The sequence below is a fragment of the Lonchura striata genome, chromosome 1 (genome assembly GCF_046129695.1).
Source record: "Lonchura striata isolate bLonStr1 chromosome 1, bLonStr1.mat, whole genome shotgun sequence".
Taxonomy (NCBI): Eukaryota; Metazoa; Chordata; class Aves; order Passeriformes; family Estrildidae; genus Lonchura; species Lonchura striata.
In genome coordinates, this window is record NC_134603.1 from 49715615 (window position 1) to 49738734 (window position 23120).

The 23120-nt window shown below is 36.2% G+C and overlaps 1 protein-coding gene across 8 annotated transcripts in view; it reads right to left on the reverse strand.

Annotated features, from left to right (window-relative positions):
• DLGAP1 (DLG associated protein 1) overlaps positions 1-23120 on the reverse strand; it is a 403998-nt gene that overhangs the window by 319280 nt on the left and 61598 nt on the right. For 4 of the 8 annotated variants that reach the window (XM_021525230.3, XM_021525223.2, XM_077784169.1 and 1 more), the window contains exon 2: positions 6470-6611. The exons of 1 other annotated variant lie outside the window; for it this stretch is intronic. The gene's annotated coding sequence lies outside the window, so the exon portion shown is untranslated. Of the gene's footprint in view, positions 1-2890; positions 3048-6469; positions 6612-23120 lie in introns of all 8 variants that reach the window. 3 more of the 8 variants (XM_021525225.2, XM_021525224.2, XM_077784159.1) reach the window with 1 other exon arrangement.

A 23120-nucleotide genomic window follows, 5' to 3' on the forward strand; every position in this document is an offset into this window, starting at 1 on the left:
TGGGATATCTTTTCTAGGCAGCATAGTTGTAGCTGACAAGTGTAAGCCTATACATGAAAAAAAACCCACAAAAAAAAAACAGACTCCAAAAAACTACTACCCATTTTTCTCTTTAAGCATACCATTTTCTGAATCTGTGAAGATGGACCATATAGAACTAAAATATAATGTGTTTGCAAATATCTGAGAATGTAGCAGTGTTTCTATTGCAGAACATTTCAAGCAAATACCAAAAAACATTAGAGTAAAAAAAAAATTGAGCAGCAGGTAAAGGATATACTAGAAAAGCAAATCAAATAGAAATCAAGATTTTATTTCTGTATATATTTATATATATGTATATATTCATATAAAGAGTACCCCAGCTATAACTAATGACTGTATATAACTGAACACTTTGAAAATTAGAAATAGTTAAATGGATCATCCCTTTTCACTAGACAAGATAAAAATACCAGCATTCAATTTTTTATTAAACTATTTATGTGTGAAACATCTTATGCATGCATTCTCCAGAACCACAATAATAATGTGTATATTTATCTGACTTTATGCTACTGACAACATATTTGATCAGCTCAAGGTTCAATCAGAACAAACTTCACAGTTGGTAGCTTGAAAATAATAGGACAGATAGAAAAGAAAAAAATATGCTTGAGGGCACGGGAGTTGGATAGCAAACCTGTGAGACAAAATATATCTTCTTATAAAGTTTTAGTGATCACCACTTTTGCACAACATCCTTTACTACAAAAGGGAAAAATCTTGAAACAATAATAATGACAATACTGTAATCAGCTGTTCAGGAACTGTAGCGGTACACTTCTCAGAAACTAGCATAATATAGTGTTAGAACAGTTAAAGGACTGCTGACAGTGTGAAAAAGTGTGAAAAGAATTTTGGAGCATGGCCAATGACTCTAAAAAGCTCCTTCTGACTTTAACAGATCTGTATTTTCCTGAACATATCACTGAAAATAGTCAAGTTCTTGCAGATACCCTTTAGCATTTGGATGCAACAAAGTTCCTTTGGTAGCTATTTAATGTCTGTCCTGGTTACATTCTACTAGAATTTTGATTTTTCTCTGTTGTAGGAAAAGAACTGTAGCATTATGAGCACACTCTAAATTGTCCGAGGCTGTTGAAGATGTTAAGTAACACAATCTCCAGCATCCTATCTAATCTTGTGGCATATGCCAGGTTTTTTTAGGAAGGAGGTCACCAGCTCAGTGCTACAGGAACTCTGGTTATAGACAGGAGCAACCAAAATTCAAACACTGAGAGCTACCTTTCTACTCGAGTATGCAACTGGCTTACACTAAAAAACAAAGACCACGGTTCCTGTATTCCAGAACCTGCTCAAACACTGGTCTTTGGATTCATACAAAATACATAAAATGTACTGTTGCTTTTATTACTGTCATAAGTATGCTTCACTATTTTACTTATTTTCAAAATATTTTTGATTTGAACCCACAATTTTTATCCAAAACATTATTATTAGACAGGTTCTCTATTTATGCATCATTTTGCATACTTTTGCAACATCCTTTATTTTTGCCCACTAGTCAAGGAGTTGAGATTTCCTACATTCCTTTTCATTTTTACCAGCTTATAATAGTGGCAAAGGCAAAAAGTAATTCAGTATCTTTTTGCGTAATGCAGCTCTCATTCTATGTGACATAATTTTTTTGGTCCACTGAGATGAGGAAAGAAGAGAAAAAAATGTTCTAGACTGACAAAATTCCTTTTTCCTGTTTTTTCCTTATTTTGAGAAAATGCTAGATTTCTACTTGCAAGTCAAACTGTGATCTCTTCTACTGTCTGAGTGCCTGTAATGTCTCATTTATAAGGGGTTTGGATTCAATTTTTACAAAAACTTTCTCACCTTTTTACAACAAAAAAGGCATAATCTTAAAACCCAAAACCAATAAAAGATCACACAAACCATCCTAATTCCTTCTGCCGTTTTTTTGTTTGTTTGGTTGGTTGGTTTTTTTTTGTTTGTTTTTGGAGTTTTTTTTTTCCTGTTACCTCACAATTTTTTAATGCTGGTTGTAACAAAACAATTTCACAAACCATTTTAATTCCCAACCCTTTGTTGTACCACAACAGGGTTAGTTCAATTAATTCTGGGGCCACTTGTTCATAGCAGAAAACAAAAAATTACTATCTTTGCACCTTCAGTTGTTGGAAATAGTTTTTCTATCTTTGTCTAATTTAGCTTGAACAAAAAAAGCTATTGGCTTCACTTCTTGAAATAATATATCCTGGGATCATGGGAAAATTCAAGTAAGAATGGACATCAGGCAGTTTCTAGTTCAAGCTCCTCTCCAAGCAGGCTCAGCTGTGAGACCAGGCTTGGGTGCTCGGGGCTTTGTCCAGCTGGGTCTTGAACACTTCAGAGAACAGAGCCAGCACAGGATCTCTGAGCAAACCAATGCAGCACCTGCTTGTCCTGAGAGTGAAAATGCTCCTCCTCCTAGCCATTCTAAATCTCTTGTTTCAGCTCATGGTCATTAATCTGAGTTCCTGCCTTTGCACCTCAATTTAGCAGCACGTTTTCACTGGCAGCAGTTTGGAGCCAAATTTTCATGGGTCCACTCTTGAAAAGTTTTCTTTTGTATGGTATAGTATAGTAATGTCAGATTCCTATAAAGTACTACAGCAAACCAGACAAAACCCAGATGACTTTCCTCAATCTCATTAGTTCTCTGCATGATTCTCACGTCAGTGAGGCTGTTTGCAGGAAATCCAATCAAGGCACTGTTACATATCATGGAGTTCAGTTTCAGATTAACACACCCAGCATCTGTTGTCTACATGCAAGAAAGATATTTAAGTTTGCTGTTACTTAAGCTAAGGCCCAGTTCAGTTGGCCTCAGAAATACCTTGGAACATTCCTTCCTGGCTCCAGAAAGCCCATTAGGAGGCTGCAGATCTCCTACAGGTCCCATGGCATATTTATCTTTTCCACATCGAGGTCTCAAGTACACTGCCACATTTTGAATGATCCTAGACGCATAGAAAGTTGTCAGTGATTTGAACCTGTAGGAGATGGATATTTAAATCATTCTTTTGGGCTGACTACCATGGAAACATGTAGTATATTGATTATATGAGAATCTAGACACCCTAGCAAGCATTTAGACACCAACATACATTTGCACTGAAGTGTCCACATTACAAAATAAAACCCAGCCACAGCCTAAGACCATGAGAGATGTCAGCAGACAATTACAGCTCATTAAATGAAATGTCAGTGCTCTGTGGTATGGGTGAGAACCATGAAATAGTATCACCATATATTGGGAAGCGGCTTCTTCACATTTTGTCTCAGGCTTTCAATCATATACATATTAATGATAGAAGATCCACATGAAAGAGTAACAATATTCTTCTACTCTTTCCTTATTCCTGACCACTTCATCTAAGGAAATTAAAGAGCAACAAAAAATGAAAGGAAAACATGGTCTGTGAGGTAGAAGAGATGAGAGGTAGAAGTCAAATTCTACATAATCTCTAATTCCTTCTTTCTGTGAATCTAACAATGCTTTGTTGCTCAGTAAAATGTCAAAAATAACACACAGAACTACCATGTACCTTTTGACAAACAGGAGATAAACTGAGTTCTCCAATATTCAGGGTTTCCATACTTTGAGGAAAACTAAAAGGGCCTTCTAGACTACTTTCTCTTGACAGTAGCACAGATTTTCATCTGTTGTAGCTTTGAAATACAGTGGCCGCCCTTGGCCATAAAAAAGCTCTAGATAAATTCAATAACTTCTATTAATGCTCCTCTTATTTTTTCCAGTAAAATGTCCATGTGGATTGAAAAAGTACACTAAAAATACTGAAATCTACCCTGCAGATATGGAAGAAATATAACAAGAAATGAAAATTCTAGGATTTTAAGTAAATATGATAATGTTGCCAAAAGCAGAAAATATTCCTGAGATACAGGCTGATCATTGTGCTTTTCATTTTCTTTCACTTTCAACATTTTCTTATTGTTGGGTTTATTTTCTGGGTTTGGTTTTCTAACTTTTGATTTGTACTTCCTCTAATGTTTTTCTTAACTTAGTCTGTTTTCCTCAGCAGGATAACCTTTATATCCGAGACAGATGCCTAATTCTGCCCTACACAAACTTATGGCTTCTTTTCAGATCAAATGATGCAAAACACAAACATCCCAACTACAAAGATGTGCAAGTTGAGGTTGAAGGATTGCTTTGATACTACTATAGGTACAACATTGTAAAAGTATTCACGTAATGCTTTGATTAAATTCCTTTAAAAGAATGTTCATGAATTATTCAACTGATTAAAAGTTCAATGATTCATTTGAACAATACTGCAAAGTGGTTTGTATAAACTACTTTATGAGAGAATCCAAACTACCTCTGGCTACAAGTATTCTGAAGCCATCTGAATGAATTCCTAGATTATCCTAAATATTATTCTGCAAAAAATTTTGTTGTGTTCATTTGTTCTATATCTAGGCCAATACAATTAATGGAAGTTAATACTCCATTGTCTTTCTGATAATTGTGGCGGTCTTACAAATCTACAAGTTAGCTATAGGTGGAGACGAATCCCATCATCTTCCTATGGAAAACACACTTTTTCCGAAAGTACATTTTTACCTAAAGCATAAATTAATTCTAATTGTATAATGAACACCATGAGCAATACTGAGGGATCCCTTTATTAGAGGAAGGTTTAATTTCATAAATGAATAAAGCCATTTTTATTTTTTATATTTTGCAAAATACTTGTTTATGGCAAACTGTCACTTGTATTCAGATTTAGAATGTAGAAACTACTGTGATGGTTCCTTGGAAATGCTTAAAATAGACAAGATGGATTGACTGATTGCATATTCCTTTGAATTATTGTGAAAGTACCAGATCTATCTAAATCATGCCATGAAAAAAAAGTGGAGTTAGAAGTTATGTAACTTCAAGTTGCTATAAATTGCTTCTTGTTGAAAGCTATATAAAACATTTTCAAATCTGTCATGTTCCACCTCTTCTGCTTAAAAAAATAAATCCAAGTGAAAGTGTCCAAGTAAAGTATGAATCAGTCTTATGTTGTTAAGTTAGAGCAAAAGTTTGGCACCATCAAGACTGGATACTCTTTAGCAATTAAATCAAGAATCTGGTCCATTTACATCCAGAATGTATTTTTTTACAGTAAGACACTTTATTTTATTAGGTTAGCTAAACCAGTGTAGCTAAATAAGCAACAAAACCAGATGAAACCTACTTCTCTTCTCACAGACACATCATTGCCATTTTTCATTTAATTCTTGAATACATTTGATTCTTGAATACAGATTTTATCTACCTTCTTTTGCTGCTGACATTCCCACGTGCCCTCAGAACAAGTTATCTCACAAGGCAGCCAGGAAAACGCATTTTCCACTTCTCCTCCCACAGCAGCATGCAAGATGACTGTGCAACAGCAGCATCCCAGAGAACATGTTCAACAAGGTCTGATCTGACCTCCAGGCTTTGCCAGAAAACAGTCACATCGTGGACCTGTCTGACCTCCCACAAAGCAGGAGGAATGCACTACGAAGAGAGCCTGGAGGAGCCAGAAACTCCTTTATTTGTAGCACTGAACAGAAGAAATGAGCACAGCAGACGGCAGAAGATAATACAGAGCTTCAAGCTGTGGGGAAGCACCCAGAAGCTTCTTTTCCTAGTCCTGAGAGTAACCACCACAGCCAGCAGGAACTGCAGAACCCTTGACAGTGAGATGAATGTCAAGCCCTTCTTTTCTTGCCTAAAATATGTATTAAATTTGAGAAAGTAACTGCTTTTCCCTCATTTGGCTATTTTATATATATATATATATATATATATATATATATATATTTATTTATACATATACATATGAGTTTTTTGAAGTGAAACTTCAAATCTTTTCAGAGTTTCACTGGGACCAGAGACAAACTATTTCAAGTGAGGCTTTGAAAGAGGGCATCTAGAAAAGGCACTCTTAATTTTCAGGACAGAATACCCCTCTGCAAATAAAAACTTGCTTACTAGCAGTTCTTCCTTCCTCAATTAAACACATGTGGCTGGCAAAACAAAATAACAAGGGTCATGGCAGAATTAGACTTGATATGTTGAAAAAAAAGTGTGTATCACTCGGCACTGAGTACCACTCCATGATTATACTCTATTTTGTACTCTGAAAAACAACAGTCTCCTACAGCAACAAACACAATTATAAGACAGATACCATTTATTCCAGGAAACCTATCTACTACTTTAAAACATACTAGAAAAGAAAAACTCCTTGTAGTGAAATTAGCTGAAATTAGCTCTGATAATGATCTATTCTTTAAATTGGAAAGAAAAAAAGGATGTTTTTGTTCAGCATTATTTATTTTTAGACTGGCAAAGACACAATGGTAAACAGAACTGGAGCTCTGTGGGCACCTTCTGAGGTTAAATTACCTTTCATGCCATTTGCATAGAAGACTGTTCTCAAGCAGCTTGAGCAGATGGTCGGGACACCATTGTCCGTTTACTTGTATCCACAAAGATAAACGATTGCTCTCTGAAATCCTGAACAATATGGCCCTTGTGATGCTTTAGGCTGCCAAGAAGAAAAAAAGCCAAACAAACAAATAAATATAAATTTAGCTGAGAAGAACAAAATAGTTTTGATTGATGAAATTTCATTTTAAACAACAAGTACATATAAAATAATATAATTCTTTTAGATTTTAAAAGATATCTAAAATCATCAAGTTCAAATGTTTACCTAACAATGCTGACTCCACCACTAAACCATGTCCCCAGGAGCCACAGGTCTTTAAAATGCCTCCAGGGATGGTTACTTCACAACTTCCTGGACAGGCTGTTCAGTACTTGACAATCCTTTCCATTTAGATACTTTTCTTTGAAGCCAACCTAAGCTTTCCTTTGCACTACTTGAGGCCATTTCCTCTGGTCCCATTGCCTGTTACATGGGAGAGGAGACTGACCCCCCCACCTTTCTACAACCTCTTGTCAGGTACTCGTAGAAAGAGAGGATCCTCCCTGAGCCTCCCTTTCTACAGACTAAACATTCCCAGATCCCTCAGCTGCCTCTCACAGGATTTGTGCTCCAGACCCTTCAGTAGCTCTGCTTGCCCTTCTCTGGACACACTCCAGCCCCTCAATGTCTTTCTTGTAGTGAGGGACCCAAAACTGAACACAGCCTCATCACGGCCAGGTGCAGGGGCACAATCCCTGCCCTGGTCCTGCTGGCCACACCATTGCTCATCCAGGCCAGGATGCCATTGGCCTTCTTGGCCACCTGGGCACACACTGGCTCTTGTTTGGCTGCTGTCATCCAACACTGCCAGGTCCTTTTCCACTGGGCAGCTTTCCAACCACTCTTCCCAAGGCTGTGGCACTGCATGGGGTGGTTGTGACCCAAGTGCAGGACCCGGCACCTGGCCTTGTTCAGCCTCACACTGTTGGCCTTAGCCCAAAATATCAGTAATCTGGGACAGTTTCACTAAATGAACACAATATGTTCCTGAATACTTATCAAAGTAGAAGATGCAGGTAAAAACAAACCATACACAGTAACTCTGACTGAAATAAGAATCTACCATGTCTGCACAACTGCTTCTACTGCATATAACATTTTCTGAAGCACACTGCCAAATAACAACTCATTCTGCCTACTGTGCCAGTGAGGTAACCAGAGATACACAGAATCATGCAAGAGCAGCCAACTTCCAGGACACAGTGATCCACCCAAGTACTGACTGAGAAGGTAATTTCACTTGTTTTAAGAACTTCTCAAACTTCTTTGAGAGAAGCCCTGGTTAAACATACCCAATGTGAGCATTTTGCCAACAAGCAATTTACTAAAAACGCACTTTTATTATTAAAATAATTTACTAGTAAGAGAGATGAGTTTAAAGGATGAGACAACATGTACAACTACAAAGAAAATTCTAAAATCTTAGAAACCATCTTTAGGATTTAGGAGTGAAGTGAGCAGATACAAGTCCTTGGACTTGAAACTAATAATTGCATAACCAGTCAATCTTAAAAGCTCCCAAAAGAAAAGGAATTGCAAGGTTTTTGAATATGGAAAGAATCACATGGAATCAGTGGAGGGGCCTAGACACGGCCTTCAATACACACAGCAAAATAAGACAGAATTGGGTTTAGAAAATAACAGTGAAATTAGATAACTGTGAATCACCAGCCACTCAAAATTCTGAAGACAGCAGGTATTGCAAAGCATTTAATTAACTAAAGTTACATATAAAGAGGTATAGTTGTTTCTGAAATAAATGCTTATTTAAATAATGACACAACAAATAAAATTCATATCTTCTATCTAATACCACACACTCCACAGCAAAAGCAAGTAATGAGTGGATATATTTAATTCTCCCTTTCTCATTTCAGTCATCAAACGACCTGTTTTAATCTTTTTTTGCTGTGATGCTGGCATATTCAGCATGCCTTACAATAAATGTACTATTTAAACATCTTAGATTCTTGTCAGACTTTTAGGAATTATTAACACTTATTGGAGTAAGGAAAGAAAGGAAAAGACAGGTTGAGATAAATGCCAAATAGTGGCATCCAGCAACACAAAGTAATATGTTCTGATAGTGATGATTAATTATGGCTCAAAGAAGAAGAAATAATTAGGAAATAATAGAAACATGAAGAAGAATTTAATAAAAAATTAGGTTAAAAAGTTTGGAAAAGATAAAAGTTTGGTTTTGTGTCAGAATAAAATAGAAAGCACAAATAGGAAGAATTTTCCTCTCTGCTTTCAAAAAGGAAGGAAACCCCAAAGTGTGTTAGTTCTAAATATCAGGGTCTTATGCTAATGTCATTTTCATTAAAAATAAACTTTAAGATCCTTGAGTCCAAGCATAAATCTAGCACTGTCCACCACTAAACCACGTCCCCAAATGTCATGTCCACTTAATGCAAACTCTGTATCTCAGAGAACAAACATCCATCTCCCAGCAAACCAAGAGGATGTCTTCCAAAATCAGAGGACTTCACTGAGAAGTATTGCCATCATTACAACCTGAACATTACTTTTTCCTCATAAAATAATTGGTAAGTTACAAAAATAGTACAATATCTTTATATGAAGAGAATTTTTGAGGTAGTCTGTGAGGAATAAGATAAAGATATTCCCTAAACTCCAAAATAACATATTTTCACTGAAAAAACACAGATTTTCTTTTTTTTTGATGTACAGTAAAAAAAAGGAAAAAGAAAAGGAAAAAAGATCATTGAATAATACAAAGGCTGCATTGTCATCAGATATCCTGTTTGAATGATATCAGTTAAAAACAATGCGACATTTTATACAAAATATGGCAAACCAACATTATTTACAAATGTGCTATTTGAAATGCATTTTACATAATTTCTGTCCTGACTGAATTGAGGCACCCATAATTCTCTCCAGATATAAAATTTCCCAAAAACATATCAACAAAATGAATTTGAAACCACTGTGAATAAGAATTCAGCAAAACAATGAAATTTGACTTTGCTTTGTTGACCTTACCACGAGCTAACAAGTGCCAAGAAGGGTAGATGGGTAAAAGCAACAAAAGCAACTCGGAGAACAGAAAGTGCACACATGCATAGATGGATTTTCAAGAAAGGCAGGATGAAAACCCAGGTGCAGAAAGTTTTATAGTTAAAACAACTGGGATTTTTTTTCCTTTTTCAGTAAAGCAATAACAATTTCCTCCACATAAATTATCTCCTGGATCCTCCTGTGAGCTAGGCCATAATTAATGTACAATAACAATTTTTCAGCTGCTGCAAAAACTAAGACATATTTAGACTGTCTTTCTCTTTATACCACTGGACATATACACCTTCTGACTACCAAAGATAGTTTCCTTTCTGCAGGTTTAGAAATGCAAGAGGCCCACAGTGGGAAAATCAGGAAGGTGTTCCCATCTGTCCATTATGTAGTAAGTTAAACTGATCATTATTTATGGAGAGGGAATACACTGCATACGCTCAGAAATAAGACTCAATAAAACCACAGAGATAAAAAACAACTTCAGTGTAAATACTTGTAGAGCAGCTGATTCCAATAGGAATTTCTCAGCACTTAATTCCTTTCATAGTGCATCTCATTTGTGGGTCAATACAAAAGTAGCAGAAGAATTTAGTGAGATTTCACATATATTCCAAGGAGCTGAGGATACAGCATGTATTATTCCATAATCACAGAAGGAAGATAACACAAAATGAAAAAGCTGTGTTTAGTCTCAGTAGCATAAGTGACCAGGCTGAAATACATTTCTAACAGACAGCTAGTCAAAATGAGGTGTGATAGAAGTAAAACAGTTCAGGAGAAAAATGTAAATCTTAAAAATAGGTAAATGTCAAGTAAATGACAATTTGGTGCTGAAATTGGTAAAATCTGCCCCTTAAATCTTGAAGAAAATAGTTTATGAAGTTTTCAGCTAACATGTATCCACATATTCAACTTCAGTTTTACAAATGTATGCACTGAGAAGGAAAGACTACTGGAAACTATATTATTGCAGAACTATACTTATTTCTTAATTCTGAAGTCTTTTTTTCATTAAATGTGGTGCTACAGAGATGTCAATCTCCACTATATCATCAGAGGAAGAATAGATATCCATGTCAGTAATAGACAAAATGAGCTCCATGATAACATGGACTGATCACAGAATATTCCTTTACGATCAAATAAAAACTTCTCCCTGGGCAACTAATGCCATGGTTGTTAATAAAATACTGGCTTCCAACTTGCAGAAACTAGTACACCAAGAATTTAGACTGTTTGACACAGGATTTTATAGTGGTAAATGAAACAGGAGTTTTCAAGTATAACACACATTACTAAGGATGGAAATATTTCTGAGTTTAAATAAAAATTAATACCATGACATATTTGGAACAATATTTCATGCATATCTTTTAGATACTTGGCAGAAATCATGCCCATCTCTGCAAGGTTAGAACTTCATTACCCAATTTCCATCACCTAAGGAAACAGAAAGAAGAAACTAATACAATATCCAAGCCCAAACAGATTCTAGTCAAGTACATAAAGACTCTAAAGTGAATAAAATTTTGTTCTATTTTCTAAGAAAGTATAAAATGCTTGATTGCCTACTATTTCCTACATCATGCAGACACATATACTTTGTGCAGAATGGGTGATAAAAGAGCTACCAAATCAAAATGACTATGCTTCACACAACTTTTTACAGGTATGAAGACATAATGAAAGTAAAAAGAAATTCCTAAGATATCAGTAAATGGTGAAACCACATACCTTTCAAGAAGTACCAGAAATGTGATTCAGCGTAAACTGCAATTTTATAAACTGTGATAAATACAAATGAGTTTCAGGAATGAATTTTCTAAATGTACACCTCTGAAAGCTTTAATTGCACTGCCAAGGCCTCTAAGCTTCCAAGAATTCAGTTCAGAATTTCTGTACTTTCTGCTTGCCCTTATTGTGTTGTAACTTTCATCAGAATAAAGAACTGTTTTCAGTACACCCACCATAATTCATTCTGCAAAGCAAAGTCTTCATTAAACTTACAGACCCACTGATGACAGGCTCCACTGAGCACAGATCTTACGAGCTCAGTTAATATTCTGGACACCTGAAAATTTTCACAGAGGTAAACCATGACTTGCTGGACTTCAAAAAACTTCAGTACTGTTAACCTGCAGGTGTCTAAAGCCTAAGCAGTTACACTTTGCTTCATCTGCAGGCAGGAGACAGTATGAAAACAAGATTTGGTTGGGAAAAGGGAAAACAACTCTCTTCCCCTGGAGCATTTGCAGACCAAGTGATAATAACCACCTCTTTGACCATCAAAGTGGCCAAACCTTGAAGTGAGATATTCTGAGAGATTGTGAAACCTGCACCTTTGGAGATATTCCAAACTAAATGGGACAAGGTCTTCAGCTACCCGATCCAACTTTTAAGTCGCCCTTGTGGTCCAGATGTCCCTTTAAAACAAAATAACCATTTTGATCTCTGTAAAACTATTTTTTCCTCAGCAGAACTACAACAACATCCAGATGACAAGGGAGGAATTTGACTTGTCCTACTTCAGGCACTTTCAGAAAAAATGGGAAGCTGTACCAGAGTGTTCCAAATTATCTGAATTGTTTTGCAATGGCCATAGGAGAATACACCTCAGCTTTATGATTCATAAAGACAATAGATTGCTTCAGTGCTATAAAATCCTTAACTCCCAGCTCATGCTGCTGTATTGAGTACAAAGAAGGAGGGCCAGCAGGCAAAAAACCAAAAAATCACCACTATATTTACCTGCCAAATCACAGTTTTCCTTTGAGGTCTCCCATCTCACTAATGATGAGGCTGACTTGGCTTTGCATACAAGATATAGCAAAGAAACAGCCTGAGGTGATACTGAAGTGGAAAACAGAGCAAATTAAACTGGTTGTCTTCCTGTTTTACAATCAGCTGCAATTACCTTACTGGGTAGTTGCCATCCAAAGAAAACTGTGAACCACACAAACAGGAATAATTTCATTGGCATGCACAGGGTGAACCTTTCCCCAGGTGTAATTTAAGGAGTCCTTAAAATATACAATTCTATCCATTGCCTTGAGCCCTCAATCACTTCCTACTGTAGTTCTGGTTTTCCTCTACATGAAATCCTGCAGTTAAATCTACTTTCAGGATGACTGCCCTGATTAATAACTCTATAATGTCTGTATTCTCTGTGGGATAAGACATTTCTTTGTTCAAAAGTGATCCTTTTCCTCTGAACGCTGGCAATTTCAGTGTTGAGGGAATTAATCACCACTGCTTGATACTGCCATTCCCACTGCTGGGATGTGTGGTCATGTGAAGTCATTCTGAGACATAATTTCTTACTCTCCTCAGTCAGCTGGGCATTGCTGAAAAACAAATCTGCTTGGCAAAACTGGTCAGTATTTTAATTTCCAGTTCAAATACTGTATTAAAAGCAAAAATCTCTTGCAGTTTCACACATCAGTGACAGAGGTACACTTTCCAGTGGAGAGAAAATATTCTGTGGCCTGATTTATGTATCACAAATCATCATTAAGCTCACTACGGAAATCTGAGAATGAGGCAGATCTCCAGGTGGCAACTCTACTGATGGGCAATTATGGGAGTCACTGCTTTTTGAAAGGTCATTTTGTCTGGATGTAGAAGATGATAATTTTAAAATACATATCTCCACAGAACAGGCTAATATTTACCTGCCTACTTCTATAAGAAAAAAATGTATCTCTCAATAAAGGATTTAAAGGTAAATAAATTTATTAAACATATATTACGAGAATTCTGTGAACAAAACATGATTAAATTTACGTTGATTACAGAGGGGCAGAATTGTATAGAAAAATCCACCAAGGAAAAAAAGGCTGAAGCCTGCATTATCTTATCAGCTCAGTGGGGCCTATTTCACCTGAATTTAAATGACTTGAGTAAGATTATGTAGTGAGTCAGCTCTGAGCCCAGAATAGAACCAAGAATTGTGGCTCATTATCTCTGTCTTTAACCATTAATTTTCACTTTCACACTGAAAAAAATTGGATGTTACTATTTTATTAAATCCCCCAATTTATTTATATCATAACAACGCACTGAACAATATCAGAGGAAAGCCACAGACTGAGATATAAGCCTGACGTCCAGTCTGAACTGTGGGTTGTTATGAAATGGGTAGAAAAGGAGCGATAGAACATGGATGAACATACAATCTCTACCACTGAATCCTCTATCTTTGATTGTGTTGGGTTTTGTTGCAACTGAAATATATATATCTCACTTTCAAAAAAAAAATTTGCAGAGGTCTCCAAACATGCAAAAAAAGAGATAATAAGTTAGATATGTATTTGTTGTTGTAAACGTTCATTCTATTGTAAATATTAAACATTTTAAACTTTCTGGTTTGATCTTTAAAATCTCATGAGTGCATATTACTGCCTAGGATACAGCACTGTTAACTGTCTCCCAACACCAAATGAGTCACTTTGGTCCAGGGATAGCAGTTAATGGATGCCATGAAAAGCTCTATTTATATGGTGCTTTACTCTACAATTTAATGAAACTTTTCAATACTTAAAATAAAGAATCCATGTTCTGGTAATATATTGCTAAAGTTAGCATCTAGTAAGGAAGTGGATTAAGTCTTTATTGCTAACATAACTTCTCTCTCTTTTGATTAAATACAGATTCTTACATGAAATATGCATTCTGGAGAACATTATTTTTTTTTCCTTTTTTTTTTTTCTTCTTCTTTTTGACATTGTGTTTTTCTTTCCCTCGTCCTGAGATTTTACACCTTTTTCATCCTGCAAATATGAAGGATCTATTTTGGAGTCTGTCAGGATAGTAGCAAGTTTCCATGTGCTGCAAAACCAACTTAGCATGGACTGCATGTGCTCTGTCCCAAAACCAGTATTGACTGACTCCACACCTCTTCTGGTGCTGCATATTACCAAATTTCCCCCCTTATTTTTCACATCACAAATTCAAATGCATTTTAAACTGTCAGTAGTAAGTAAGAACAGACAAGCCACTGGAAAAGCCAGTATGAGCACTTTGCAACCTTTCAGGTGAGCAGAAACCTACTTCTCAAAGAGAGGATGTGATCAAGCATTCTGTTAAATCTGCATCTACATCTGCACTGTGAGGTGAACTAGGATGAGCTGGCTGTATTCCCCCTTTTCACAGGATTCATTTCGCCCTGTGATCTCAGTCACTCCTCCTCCCAACAGACAGTGGGGTGGAGCCAAAATGCTTTCACTCCCACTCTCTCCAGTTGCTCTTGGCAGATAATAGCAGGTAAAGAGTCATCGTTCCCTTCCCCACAGCAAGAGTCCGGGGATAATCACTGCTGAGTTAAGGAAGAGCAATGACTCTCCCCAGTCAGCCAAAAGGCAGGTGAGATGCTCCTCTACAGTGAGTTTTACAACCTGAAAATGTTGCTCCCAACAGCTTCTCACAGGGCACACTTCAAAAATTTTTAGCAAATGTCCAAACATTTTTTAAAATGTCACATGCAAAGTAATATAAATACATGATTCTATGTTTCCTTGTCACTTTCAAAAGCTTCTTAGTAGACAAACCTCTGAAGCCCGTGGACCACATGACTGAAAAATTATCAATTAAAGCTGTTTCTACACCTGAAATAAAGAAGAAAACAGAAGAGGGAGCTGAGAAAGCAACAGGGAAGTGTGATTATACAGAACATACAGGGTTTGCATATTATCAGCTTGCAGGCTCAATGTGGAGTTCTCCTGGAAGATGCAGATAGACAAGAATTACAAGTGATACCAGCAAATTATGGCCATCTGATGAAATGTTAAGGTTTCGAAGCTATAGATTTCTTTCCTGATGGTGAGAGAAGGGGGACATAATGTGGTGACATATGCCCTTGCAGAACCTTTCTAACAACTTTTCTTGGTAGAAAGAGTGATTTAATTGCTTCACATATTTTCTTGGAAATCATCTTTATTGCTGTGTATAAATTGAGACACCTTAGATTGAGCTGAAAGATTCTTTTGATATTCTCTGTGCCAATAGGTATAATAAAACATTGCTTTTAGGAAGCTGATAAAGGCAAGGGAGGTAATAAACCAGTTAAGAAGCTCTGGCACAGAAAAACAAAACAGCTTGTCTAAATCAAGATCATATTTGGAATGATCTTCTGGAATATGCTTTCTCTGTAAAATAAGACTTTTTCCCCTTAGGATATAAAGTACTAGTATATACTGATATATGCATGGATGAGGCAATCTGTAAAACTGTAGTCTTCAGAAGTCATTAGTCTGTAAAACTGTAGTCTTCTTTTTGTATACTGTTTAATGATCTGCATACCACTAAGAACTCATAAAAGATGGCCAAAGAGCCATTATTCTCTTCTATAACTCATAAATTTGGTGCTGTCTTATGATCAGTGAGAAGGTTTAAAATTAACCAAAGGAACAAAATTTGCAGAGATTTTACATGTCAGTCAAGGAACTCATAAGATATTAAAGAAGCCAAGACTATAAAAAATTAAAAATTAGATGGAAAAATTCACAGAAAGTAAACAACCTACCAGAGGCTGTAGGCAAAGCCACTTGAAGGGCAAAATCGGCCAAAAGCCAATTTGAAATGCAGTGTAATTATTACTAACAGCATAACACCAGGTAACACTGATATCTCCATGCAATACTGAGAAATGTTTTGCTTTGAATCCCTTTAGCATTTCTTAGAGAATTTGTTTCCTTGGTGGAAAGAGTTGAGGGTGTTGAAACAAGAGCTTAACATGGGACACAAGTTTTGAATTTCAAAACTTAGTCAAAAGGGTTGTTTGCACCTGACTAAAAATCTCATGAATCTTGTGGGACAGTAAGGGACTACTGGAAAAAGTCCCACAGTCTGAGGCATTAGAGCTTGCTGTCTTTCTGGGAAACATAAATAAAACCTGGCAAATTGTTACTTCACAGTAGTATGATTGCAGAAAGAAGCTTTAGTTGCCTTTGACATTTACTGCTATATCATTGCTCCTTTCTGATCTCCTGAGCCATTCCTTTGTCCTCTAACAGTTATCTGAAAACAGATGGGTAAAAACACTGTGTGGCTTTAAAGAAGCAGTACAACCTGCACAAGAAAACAAAGTAAAATTTCCACCTTTGTTTCCCAGAGAAAAATAAGAGAATAATGCATTTTCTTGATAAGAAAATGTTTGTTAATAATTCAATAATTTATCATGCTTAGTATGAACAAATGTTCTAATTATGGCAGATTTTGATGTATGTTACACATAAATGCGTCCTCTACATAGCTCTGTTTTCCTGTGTACTTTTAAGTTCTACTAAATATGATTTTGATAATGCAATCAGTTACTTGAATAAACATAACCTAATTGAAGTAGTATTCCAAGGAACATTATTTCTATTATTATGACTTCCCTGGTGCACAGCTGTAAACAGACAGCTGAATGATAGCAAATGACCTAGATAAATCTGTCTTGATAGCTGTCACTCCTTAGTCTTGACCTTCTGACTCTGTTCCAGCTGTGCAATAACTTGTCCTAGCATTAAGTGAGAGACAATCTCAGGCTCATTCTATTCTGGGAAAACTACTAGTATTTCTCTACAAAGACATACAGTCTTATAAAATGAGTGGACTAAAATGTATTTCTAATATAAAAGCTGAAGAAACATTGAACCTTCCTACAACTTTGCATTAATTAAAAATTAAATGTTAATCATATTTTACTGGTAGCTAGACAATTTTGCATTTGTTTCATAGAATCATAGAATTGTTGGGATGGCAGGGACCTTAAAGACCACAGAATCACAGAACAAATCAGGTTGGAAGGGACCACAGTGAGTCATCTGTTCCATCCTCCCTGCTACATTGCATGGGACTGTGTCTAGAAAATTCTTGTATGTCTTCCAGTGAGGAAGACTCTACAACCCCTAAAGGCAACCTGTTCCAGAGGTCCTCTAGTTTCAAGCTCCCTGTCATGGGCAGGAACAGCATCCACTAGACCAGGCTGCTCAAAGCTCCATCCAACCTAGCCTTGAACACTTCCAGGGATGGGACATCCAGTTTCCCTGGGCAACCTTTTCCAGTGTGTCACCACCCTCACAGTAAAGAATTTCATACTTATTATCTAACTTAAAATCTGCCCTCTTTCAGTTTAAAGCCATTCTCCCTTGTCCTGTCACTGCATGTTAACAGCTTTGTAGCTCAGAAAGTACAGTCCTCATCAAAACTCATTCCCAAGTAATCCTATTTTCAGTGCCTTTTCGTAAACAGGAAAAGGAACATAAATAGCATAAAGTAGTTCTGAGAATATATTCAGAATTGTAATCTATATTTCATGTAATTTAAGGCGTAACAGAAAATCACCAAAATTATGCTGAGCTGCAAAAGAAATCCCAAAGTAGAGAATATGTAAAATGGGATGAGAAACTTTGACCACTGCAGAATCCTAGTGTAACTAATAATTCACAGAGAAATGTGTAAGCTATAAAATATATGCTATATTATACACACATAATACCCACATTTTTTAGCTAAAAATAATGGTCTTAGAATAGCAGGTGAGGCCTGCATTCATGCATCATTTTGCAAACACAGTTAAACAGTTTAAGACAAAACCACGCCATTAATGTATGTAACTGGAGAGTGAATTTAGATGCTAGGCAGCTCTAAATATTCCCAGATTTTGAAGCAAAACAAATCCCCATTGTTAAGTTACAGAAAATTTTACCAAAAGTTTTAAAAGTAAATAAACCAGATGCGCTGGAGCAACATTAGCAGTGAAATGTAGCCAAGCCTCTGCTGTTTTTCCACATTCTGTTTGCATAATCTGGTGAGAGTGAATAATATATATGTGATGAAGAAGAGAAACTGGAAAACTTTTCATCAGTCTCATTAGTCATCACAGCAAAAAGCCAGACCTAAGGCTTTCTGCCTAGTGCATTACATTTTAATATTCTGCTAGACTAAAGTTTTCCTAAGAAGAAGCCCATCATTTTGTCCTTTCATCCTCACTTACTCCTTTACATCATGTAAGGAAATGACTGCTTGAGAAGTGTGTTGTGACAGGAATTTTCCTGAAATCTCCCACTACTGAAGGATTGCACAACAAATTAAATGCAACTTAAATGTAAAATCTCACTGTAAAATTTTCAAAAATACGCAAAATACTACTATATAATTGACTTTAGATGAAACAAAACCCAGAGATTTTTCTTGAAATATTGTGTATACATGACTGTGAAATGTTGAGAAGTCTTTGAGATAGACACCTCAAACATCTTTAAGTGTCCTTAAATGATTGTAAGCAATGGGTGCTTCTGAAAGGCTACATGAAGGCAAATCCTTATTCTGTAAGACGATATCCTTCAGGGTAAGTCACTATAAAAGGTGAAGCAGCTGTAATGACCATATTATTTTTAAAAATGCACTAAACCACTTCTATATCCACTGAGACCTGAAGTCCTTCTACAAACAAGAACGAGAATTTAAGGCTCATTTGGAAACCTAAATTCCAGAGTTAACTTTTCTTCAGACACTTTTGACTTGAAAAAAAAAGAAAAAAAAGGAACTTCAACTTTATTTTTGGCTATATTTTTAGCTATTGCATCAAACTATCCAACAGAGTAATTTTGAAACTAACATATCTCAGTTTTGAATTTGGATGTAGTAAGATGGCACCTTCCCTGTGCAGAACGCCTGGGCCCTTATTAGATGAGAGTATCCTACCTGATGCTCTAAACAGAAGAAAGCTAAAAACCTATGAGAGCTATAGGAAGGAAGAAAAGAATTACTTGATATCTGCAAAACTTACTTCCCAGTGAAAAATACTGAGAGCTTAGATTATCTGAATTGTCTCTAAAAAATCAAGATGCAGAAACAAATGAAAAAAAAATTAAAACCAAGACCTGGTGAACCCATGTCTGGGTAAGTTGTAGCTGTCCACCCAGAGTCCTCTCAATGCTCTCCACACTTAAACATTGGAGAGTATCATGCTGCCCAGAAAAAAATACCTCCAAACTAACCACTTTGGCCTCATTTTTTTTCACTGTAGTTCAGAACAATGGAAGAGCTGCAACTGTGAGATCATATTCTAGATTGAAGAACAGAGATCAGGCAGAGTTAATAAACTATTACATTTGGTTTCAAAGCTTACCTAAGCTACTTAGGAACTCTCAAACTAAAAGACCTCTACCCATCTGTTTGGCACTTTTCTCTCATAAGCATCATGCTCATATATACGCTTAGCAAAAACAGTAAACACAGTATCAATTTTAGTCTGTGAGGTTTTTTTTTTTTTTTTCTTTGAATAATTGTTTTCTCCTTTGAAAGAATGACCTATATACATAACTGAGTGATTAAAATGTTCACTTTGGAAAATCGGAGAGAAAAGCAGAGGGGGAGGAAAAAGTCAAACTTTAAAATTGGCTATTCATTTGGTGCATGCAGAATTTCACAAAGCTATTTTTGAGCTGATATGTTTTTTAAAAACAAAATCAGTAAAAGATCTTTCAGTCCTCATTCCTTCCCATTTTACTGGAAATTAGTGACAATAGAGCCTTTTGCAGTTATCACTTATCATTCTGGAGAAAAATTACTTAAATCCATGTATTTTCTGACTGCTTTGCTAACAGTGCTTTTACTTTCTTGCCAAGCCAAAGCCAAAACCAATCTAATCCACTTCCTGGCCAATACTGAATTGATCCTTATTGTACTAGGTTTATGTGACCAAACATCAATGTTTCAGGTCTGTCTTCCAAAGACACTCATACAGAACACTTCTGTCTGAGTGCTCACTGAGAAGTGGATTATCATGGCAACTTTCCACAGAGCATCTTGCCCTTGCGCTTTTCTTTTACCTCTGCAAAGAGGTGTTGGCTCACAGAAGCTATCAAAGGCAGCATCACCTAAGAGTGACTGTATCTTTTTCAAAGACAAGGAAAACATAGCTAATTTCACAGCAGAGGGACTTATAGGCATGTCCTTTATGTTCACAGAAACAAGGATCTAAAATGTGTCACAAGGAAAACAAAGTAAACAAAGCAGAATTAAAGACAGGGGAAAAGCTTATTTCTTTCCTGCATAAACTTAAATGATTCCAACAACACATTTTGATTTTTGGCTTGATCTTAAGGCATCCTAATATTTACATGTTTAATAAATGTCTGTAGGAACTAAAATAATATATACTTGAAAGCTGACCTAAAAGATTGCTCAACTGAGTAAATAAAATGTAGTGACCTTTACTGTCTTAAGCCCTTGACATCACTGGTAAGTCCTACTGGATGAGATAGTCCAGGCTCCTCAGAAACACAAGGGTTTTTTAATAAAGGACACACAGACCTGCTGTAGCTCCTCTCATTTCTGTATGGAGTGTTACAGCAATAGATAAGGTACTGAGCGATGAAGCACCTCTCCCCCAAGGAGCAGAAAACTGAATGGGCACACCATGTTCAATGCAAAACAATGTAGTTCAAATAGTGACATTTTCTTCTGTACAAAACAAAAAATAAAGTGATAATTTGGATTCTTGATAAAAGGGAACGAAGTCAGTATCTGCAAAATGCATCATCAACTTTTATACAGATTGAATTATTGCCACTGTGCTACTAGTCTGCAGGAGACATCACTAAGTGACCTCTATAATGAATAAAATAAGGTAGAGATGAGTAAGGTGGAAGTGTCTCCCTCCCAAAGCAATTTGGGCATCCATACAATTGGAAATTTCCTGACAGCCAGAATAAATTATCTCTTTCTTAGGCTGTGGGTATTAAAAAGCATTGAGACACAGAATTTTGTAGCATTTCTAGAGGTCTATGTTTGACAAGACCATAACAAGTATTACTTACACATTGCAAATTAAAACTTTCACTTGCTTAACTACTCCAGGTAAGATTGAGAACTGTACTATAAACTGCACAAAAGTTGTTAAATCTATACATTCTCAGTGAACAAGAGAATAATGAAGACTCTGGCTCCCCTGTTAGAGAAGCAGACTTGAAACAGAAATGTTAACTTACCAGCCCAACACCACACAGAAACTCTAGGGCAGAATGTACCCTTTGTTTGAAAGGTTGCTGCCTGACCATGACAGCATTTGGGAAATCATAACTCTGTTTCAGTGCATTCTGCTAAGAAACAGCCATGGACAAATCTGACTGTGCATTGACTCTTTTAATCAAAACACTTGAAGTGTATCAAAATCATAACGTTCTGAATTTGATGGGAGTTCAGACCAAATAAAAACATGCTGTCATTTTGACTATAAACTGGAATATACTGGACCTCAGCTAGGTCCAGGATATTGAAATATTGAATATATAATTTATATTGAATATATAAAAAATATTGGCAGATATTGAAAGTTAAAGAGAAGATTCCGACAGAACAGGAATAGGTCAATTTTTAGCCTATAGACATAAAACTGACATAAATTTTGTATGTTAACTCTTGTTAATTAAAGAATAAATGGAAGAGCAAAATACTATGTAATGTCCAGCAACATTTCCCAGCTGAATACACCTAAGCAGAAGAAACTTCCTTTTCTGAAGGAAAATTAGAATAGCACAACCTCCAACATTGTGATGGAAAGAAAAGTCTTTGCTTCCTCCCCAGAGGCTCTTGACAAAAGATTTTATAGAAGAAAAAGATGAGACCACATTCCAAAACCACAGGGTCCAAAGCCTTGCAAATACGACTTGTAATTGATCATTTTGGTGAGAAAGAACAAGAGGACTGGAAAAAAAGCTGTACTTTAATTTCTACATGAAGGAGAACAAAAAAATTTCTCCAATTAAGAAAATATCAACGCCTCAAGCTACCGTATCTTTGATCTTATTCTTTGCCAGAGAAAGGAAATTTCATCTCTTCAAAGCTTCAACCAAGTAGAACCAAGTTAATAGGGAGCAAGAAAACTTAAATAAAAGCCCTGTAGAGATACCAAGGACAAACTGACAAGTATAAAATTTTAGTTGATTGCCTACATCAGATAAATTAAAATAATAATATTTATCTGTTGCTACAACAGTACTCATATATATTCACTTGAGAACTGACTGGAATAAAAATGTGCAAAATTCTAGGAGCTCCATCCTTCTCATTTCTAATTTACCTTTTAGATTTGAATGGCCTATTTTTTTCTTAACAACATAAATTACCACCACTTAACACAGTATTAAAAAAGTATTATAAAAAGTAATTCACTAAATTATATCATTGACTTTTGAGAGAACACTGAGTATAAATTTACAGCATTAGACTGACAGTCACAGAAATCCAGAGGCTGTAGAGATCCTCAAAACAAATTACTTCCCAGCCAGATGCAGTGGGAGCTTTTTCAAACCAACTGTGCAACACATCTCATCCCTTACCCAGAAGCAACCTTACTCCTTAGCCATACAACTTGGTACTGACCTCCTCTAAAATGCTGGCAATGGGTGGCACAGGAGCCTCCTGGAAATGCTGGGGCTAGTGCAATGGTCACCAAACATGTCACCAGGCAGCCTTCCCAAGAGCAGCTAAGTGTCAATAATTTTCAGCCACTACTGGTGACAGCACTGAGCAGTGGTA